Source organism: Schistocerca nitens, chromosome 2 (assembly GCF_023898315.1).
Source record: "Schistocerca nitens isolate TAMUIC-IGC-003100 chromosome 2, iqSchNite1.1, whole genome shotgun sequence".
Classification (NCBI taxonomy): domain Eukaryota; kingdom Metazoa; phylum Arthropoda; class Insecta; order Orthoptera; family Acrididae; genus Schistocerca; species Schistocerca nitens.
The window spans coordinates 118,238,764-118,245,522 of record NC_064615.1 but is presented as its reverse complement, the minus strand read 5'-3'; the positions used below and the strand labels follow the sequence as shown (position 1 = coordinate 118,245,522).

At 36.0% G+C, this 6,759-nt stretch overlaps 1 pseudogene; it reads left to right on the top strand.

The window, feature by feature from the left end:
* Positions 1-672: 672 nt before the first annotated feature.
* Positions 673-790, top strand: LOC126238597 (5S ribosomal RNA; annotated as a pseudogene).
* Positions 791-6,759: the final 5,969 nt, after the last annotated feature.

The window sequence follows — 6,759 nt, the reverse complement described above, 5'->3', positions numbered from 1 at the left end:
TTTAAAATGTCAGAATTGCACTCTTGAAGATATTCTAATTATAGTGCAACGATGCAAGAGATAAAACTTCAATCAGTTTCCACTAAATTCTGATTGCTTTCATGCAGAATAGAAACGAATAGCCTGCAGTGATTGTGAGAGGAAACAGTTGAGGCCCTAGCACAATAAACCAAATATTGTGGCCAGAAAAGGCAATGGAGGTGGCAAACTGGTGGGATGATATTGATTTCATTTCGATTGTGATGCAAGTCAAAATAAGCTAACACGCCAACGAAAGTCCCTGTGTCAAATATGACGTCATAACTCCTATGATAATTATAATTCTATCTATGCATTAGCGATTTTAAAAAGTAGTTACAGCACGAAAAAGTTATTCTACATTGTTCACGGCAAGCATTAATTCTACGGCCTTTTCGGTGTATATAGTTTTAGAGTATTTTTGCCTTTTTTCACAAATTTTGTTATTATTGTATCACCTAGGTTTTGGGTTCTGGGTCCATTTTATAGTATATAACTGATCCTAAAGATGGCAACCAAGCAAAGGTAAACACTTCAGCTTCTTAATCTATCAGTCCTTGGCTTAATCTACAAAAGTTATCTCTGATGACATTTTCAACATGTTTACATTTTAATTCTATGACAATCATTAAATCAGCATTTACAACAACTATGGCCAACGGCCTTGCCACAGTGGTAACACCGGTTCCCGTCAGATCACCGAAGTTAAGTGCTGTCGGGCTGGGCTAGCACTTGGATGGGTGACCATCCGGTCTGCTGAGTGCTGTTGCCAAGTGGAGTGCACCCAGCACTTGTGAGGCAAGCCTAGGAGCTACTTTAGTGAGAGGTAGTGGCTCCGGTCTCGGAAACTGACATACGGCCGGGAGAGTGGTGTGCTGACCCCAAGCCTCTCCTTATCCACATCCGGTGATGCCTGTGGGCTGAGGATGACACGGCAGCCGGTTGGTACTGTTGGGGCCTTCATGGCCTGTTTCGGTGGAGTTTAGGTTTTTTTACAATAACTGTGAATAAATCTACATGTGAGTAAAACTTTGTGCACAGGAATGCGAATTTGTGTGATTATATATGATTATTTATGAATAAGGCAACAAGGTTCTTTTCCTATGTAGAGGTTGTAACATTGCCTGAAAGGGGTGAATAATTGAACAGAGTCTGCTCAGTCATTAGTTCAAATGGTTCAAATGGCTCTGAGCACTATGGGACTCAACTGCTGTGGTCATAAGTCCCCTCAGTCATTAGTATTTGTGGGGATAGATACAGCTGTTTTCTAATTTCCAGTATTTCTAATTGATGCAACATTTTTGTCTATATTTAGAACTTCTACATCTAACATATATCTGTGGTTTTTGCTTAAGTAATGTTTGGCAAAGGATGTTTTTTATATACTTATATGTTTTTATAATATACTATATAATATATTTTATATATTTTTATATCAGATAAGTTCTTTAAAAATTAATAAATTATGTACATATTTATTAATATGTAAGTCAAAGTATTTTAAACATATCTGCCTCTAATCACAATTGTGTCAAAGTATTTTCAAATCAAAAAATGTCATTCGGCCAAGTACTGACTGACCTCCCAGTCTGTCCAATATAGCTGGTCCAACACTCTTGTCGATGATCTTATAAACCCCACTTTTCATGATGGCGGTTTGTTTATCTTTTGAATTGAAGACACAATTACGTAGTGTATGTGGGACACAGAAACAACTGAGAAACCTGTTGCCTTTAAAATGTTGCTCATGTGATTAGAAATTATACCCATAAAATGCATACTACACCATTCCCTCTTTGGTCTATCTATGTTGTTCACTAGGTAGAGTAGGGATCTGACTGGCTTCTTCTGTTTTTTGTGAGAATGATGTCAATAATGTTGGATTCAAATACATTATTTGTAGTTATTGTTTTTATCATATTAAGTTCCTTGCCATAGTCTTTTTGTACTTGGGGATAGGATGGGATTTGGTAATATCAGTTCAGAATCAAAGTACCTGTAGTGCGTGCAGCACATGACATAAAATACATAACATACATTTGCTGCAGATTAATCCACAATTCCTAATCAGTATTTTTTTTATAAAATGCTTGCAGATTATTAATGTTGTACTGATTTAAGCTTTTTCATTTCTCTTGAAGTAATATTTTTATATCACACAAGTTCTTTAAGAAATTAGTAAATTCTGCACATATTTGTTACTATGTAAGTCAAAGTATTTTAAACATATCTGCCTCTAATCACAATTATGTCAAAGTATTTTCAAATCTGTAAAACGTCATTCAGCTAGCCACTGATTTCAAAACCTTTCCTTCTTGACGGTTGATACCACCTAATGGCTTTATCCTCATATAGGTGCAATGTATGACATCACATATTCATCAGAAAGAAGCTATTTTCAAGAAACTCTGTTGTACTCTATCTGTTTTTTCTTGTATGTTTGAGAACTTTATATTTGAAGGGCGGCGAGAGATGGAATGCGTTGTGGGACTTTGACAATATCAATAATGTCTTCAATATACTAAAGCAAATACTCTCAAGAAAAGTACCTGAGAGTCAGAAACAGCCGATTTATCCGTGAAATAGAAATTTCTAAAAGGTAAACTATGTGAGAAAGCTGAAGTCTATTATTTCTTAGCACATAAGTCAATATCAGTGATAGACCTGATAGACTCCTCTATATTCTTACAGTGGGTTTGAAGATTTGTGCTCTTCAGGCAGAGTTAGATAATGCGATATTTACTCTACAGCAGTTGATGGGAGAAAAAGAAAAGGCATGCTGGAAAAAAGTGGTAAGCAAATGACAAACAGTATAAAATTTTGTTAGCAAACTCGAAATTCAGTTAAGCAATAGATTTCCCTTGCTATGTGAATTAGATAAGGCATAATCTCATATATAGATAGAGAAATGCTGGATGCATCAAAACAGTGCTAAGATACGTACAGATAATTCTGATGAAAAACAGAACATGAAGAGTTCTGCTGCTAGGTAGCAGTCATGAGTGGGGTGTAGGCCAAAAGCATCAGGAAAAACTAGGTGCCAGGCTTAGCCAAGTAACAGCGAACTTTGGTCAAATGTGTAAGGATTTCAATCAAGAACATCAGATGTTGATGGTTAGGGAGGCTGCCAAAAAACGAAAAATACAGTAGCATACCTGGACGAAATTGGAGCAGCTACTGAGCACACAAAAGTGGATTTTGTAGAGGTTCTGTAGCGCCATTAGCAGCCCTGAGTTAAAATGCTGTAAAGCGAGTAAACATGGAGCTAAGAGGGCTCCTTCAGATGGGTGCAAAATCTCATTTTGGTTTTACTCCAATAGTTGCTGTAGGAAGATGGGATATACTTCACATGGCATACGCCTGAACAGGAGGTGTAAGCAAAGGTTAGCAAGAGGAGGAGGCGCCATCACACGAGGACAGATGCCTATGGCTACTGTGGTCAGGTGCAACACTGACTTTAGGTCAAATTCAGAACTGAGGCAGACAGCATTCAAGGAAATTAAATTGATAGAGACTCCCAGTCCATCTTATAAGAACAGAGAAAAAGCGAAATTAGCTTGCTTTGTCAGAATATTAGAGGGAACAGAGAAAAGTGAAATCAGCTTGCTTTGTCAGAATATTACAGGGTTAAAAAATAAAGTAAATGAGTTGTTAATTTGTTTGCAAAACAGCGAAATCTTAGCAGCTGGAAATAATTTTCATCTGTTTGTCTGAATGTCACATAACTACAGTGACAGAAAATCTTGGAGTATGTAGTTAAACATTAGCTACATGTTCATCTAGACAGTATGGATCAAGGAGGATTCCTAAAAAGAGGGTACAAATAAAAATGGAGAAATTAATAAATTCTATATAGATCAGACCAACATACAAGCGCATGCTTGTGAGCAACTATTGCGAAATTTGATACTCACGACTGTTACAATATAAAGGACTCCACTGTGTAAATGGCAAATTTTCATGAAAAACTTTGGTGAACTGTTGTACTCTCTGTCAACAGAAGACAGGGCTTATTAATTTCTGACGATTTCAATGCAAACTTCTTGAAGCAGCCTGTTAAGAAAAATGATGCAAGTTGCTTTTAGCCACTTCATTCAACAAGCAGAAATTAAAAAAAAAACATGCCTATCCAGTGGTATAAACAGATTGCTAGATCATGATGCACAATTAGACATATTACATAACTTATCTCCATATAGAGGTTGGAAATACTCTAAGAAAACAGCTGACAGATCAAATGAAAAAAAAATCAAGAGAGACACGACAAAACGACACAGAAGATGATATCATTTCTGTTAAAGAGAATGGGAACATTATACAAGAACGTTCATGAACCACAGATGTTTTTAATAATTGCTTTTAAAAAATAGGTGAGAAAATTGGAACAGGAACCAAAACAGTCCACAGAAGAAGTCATACAATGTCATTTAGTGAATTAAAAATTAATCTCACAGCCCCATCTGAAATACAGAAGATCATCATGACTCTAAAAAGCAAAAGTTCATATGTGGTGGATAATACCCCCAGATGCTAAAATGTTGTGGCTATATGTACTGTTCTGTCACTTCTGTAATGCCTCATTAACACAGAACTTTTTCCAGAAAGATTTATGTATGTCATTATTACGTCTCTCTAGAGAAAAGTTACTCCACAGATGTCAATAACTAAATTTTTGAGAAGGCAATGTACTCCACTGTTCTCATCCATCTGTGTAGTAGTGGGATACTTAGTCAATCACATTTTAGGTTTCAAAAGGGATGTTCTACTGAGCCAGCTGTTTGTTGATTTACTGAGCACATAATAAAAGCTTTCAATGATAAAACATCACCATCTGGAATGTTCCTCCCCAAAACAACCCAACCCATCTGGAATCTTCTGTCATTCATCCAGCATATTCAATGGTGTCAATCACGATATCCTACTAGAGAAGTTAAGTTATTATGGAATACATAGTTAACCAAATGCCTAATTTGGTTCTTATTTAAGAAATAGTATGTAGAAAGTTATCTTAAGCTATTTGAGTAAAACAAAAAGGAACGTCACATCATCTGCAAGAAGATAAATTACAATGGAGGTCCCACAGAGTTCGATTATTGGCCCACTATTGTTCTTGCTTTATGTTACTTATCTTCTATTTCATTTGAATCAGGAGGCAGAATTAGTAATTGTTTGTGGATGACATAGGCACTGTTGAGAATCCTAGCAAAGAAACATCAACAGAGAAAATAGTACATGATATTTTTGTGGAAGTTAATGAATGATTTTGCACAAATGTGCTAGCTTTAAACTTGAAAACACAGATCATCCAGTTTCGTACTGTCAAAATTATCCCATCTCCTTTTCACCTAGTATATCAACAAGACATAATGAATGGGTTAGAAAACTGTAAGTTCTTTAGTGTGTGTGTTGACAAAAACTTAATATGGAAAAAACCATGTAGTAGACCTGCTAAAACATTGGGTACTTTTGTCATAACAATAATGGCCAAATCTGGGGCTGCTGACACCAGTAAGTTGGTATATGTTGCATATTTTCATTCATTTATGTCTGATGGGATGATATTCTGGAGTAACTCCTCACTTACAGAAGAAGTATTGATTACACAAAAGAAGGTAATTAGAATTATGTGTGGAGTTCACACTCATACATATTGCACGTATCTCTTTAAGCAGCTGACAATATTTATTGAAGTCTTATGATACATTTATTCACTTATCAAATTTGTTGTCAGCAAATCATCTAAGTTTGAATTAACAGAGATGTTCACAAGCACAGCAGCCGAAGGAGATATGATCTGCATTTCCCTTTAATGTATGTAATTCTGGCACAGAATGAAGTGATATATGCAGCTATAAAATTCTTTGACGATCTCCCGATGGAAATAAAATGTCTTACAGACAGCAGAAATGTTTTCAAATATAGATAAAGAGTTCTCTCCTTAATAACTCTTTCTATACCATAGAGGAATTCTTGAGAAGAGATAATTAGTCGTAAGTAAAATCTGTAAATGGTCAGTATGTAGCCATACAAATATTATTTTATATTGTGTTTTATTTAGTTGTGTATAAGTGTTCTCTATTTTTTCTGTAGACACGTTAAACATTATAGTGAACTTGATCTATGGAATGAGTACCTAACTGAGTTGACCTAAACTGGGAGGCATTACTTCAGAACAGGAGTAAAACTGCATAAGTGTGGTACTAATGACTTACTCCAAGCAGATAAACAATTGTTGACTGTCATGTCAGATGAGAGAAAATTTTGTTTTTTAGTGTTAGTGAACCTGTCGTCTTAATATTTCAAAAATGGTTCAAATGGCTCTGAGCACTATAGAACTTAACTTCTAAGGCCATCAGTCGCCTGGAACTTAGAACTAATTAAACCTAACTAACCTAAGGACATCACACACATCCATGCCCGAGGCAGGATACGAACCTGCGACCGTAGCAGTTGCACGGTTCCAGGCTGAAGCGCCGAGAACAGCTCAGCCACATCGGCTGGCTTAATATTTCCATAAAACAATAAGCCAGTAGTGTTATGAGACTACTGAGGTGCTTACACAAAACACAAGTCATAAAGGCAAAGGACAGAATAATATTTTCTGCTCTAAAAGTACTGTTGTGTACGACCGCAGAAATTACCCTCAACGTTAGGAAGAAAAAAAGCTCATCTATTCCATTGAATGTTTCTCAGGAAAAGAAGTTTTTCTTACAGTATGGCTAGGCCTATTTTGTCATTCTT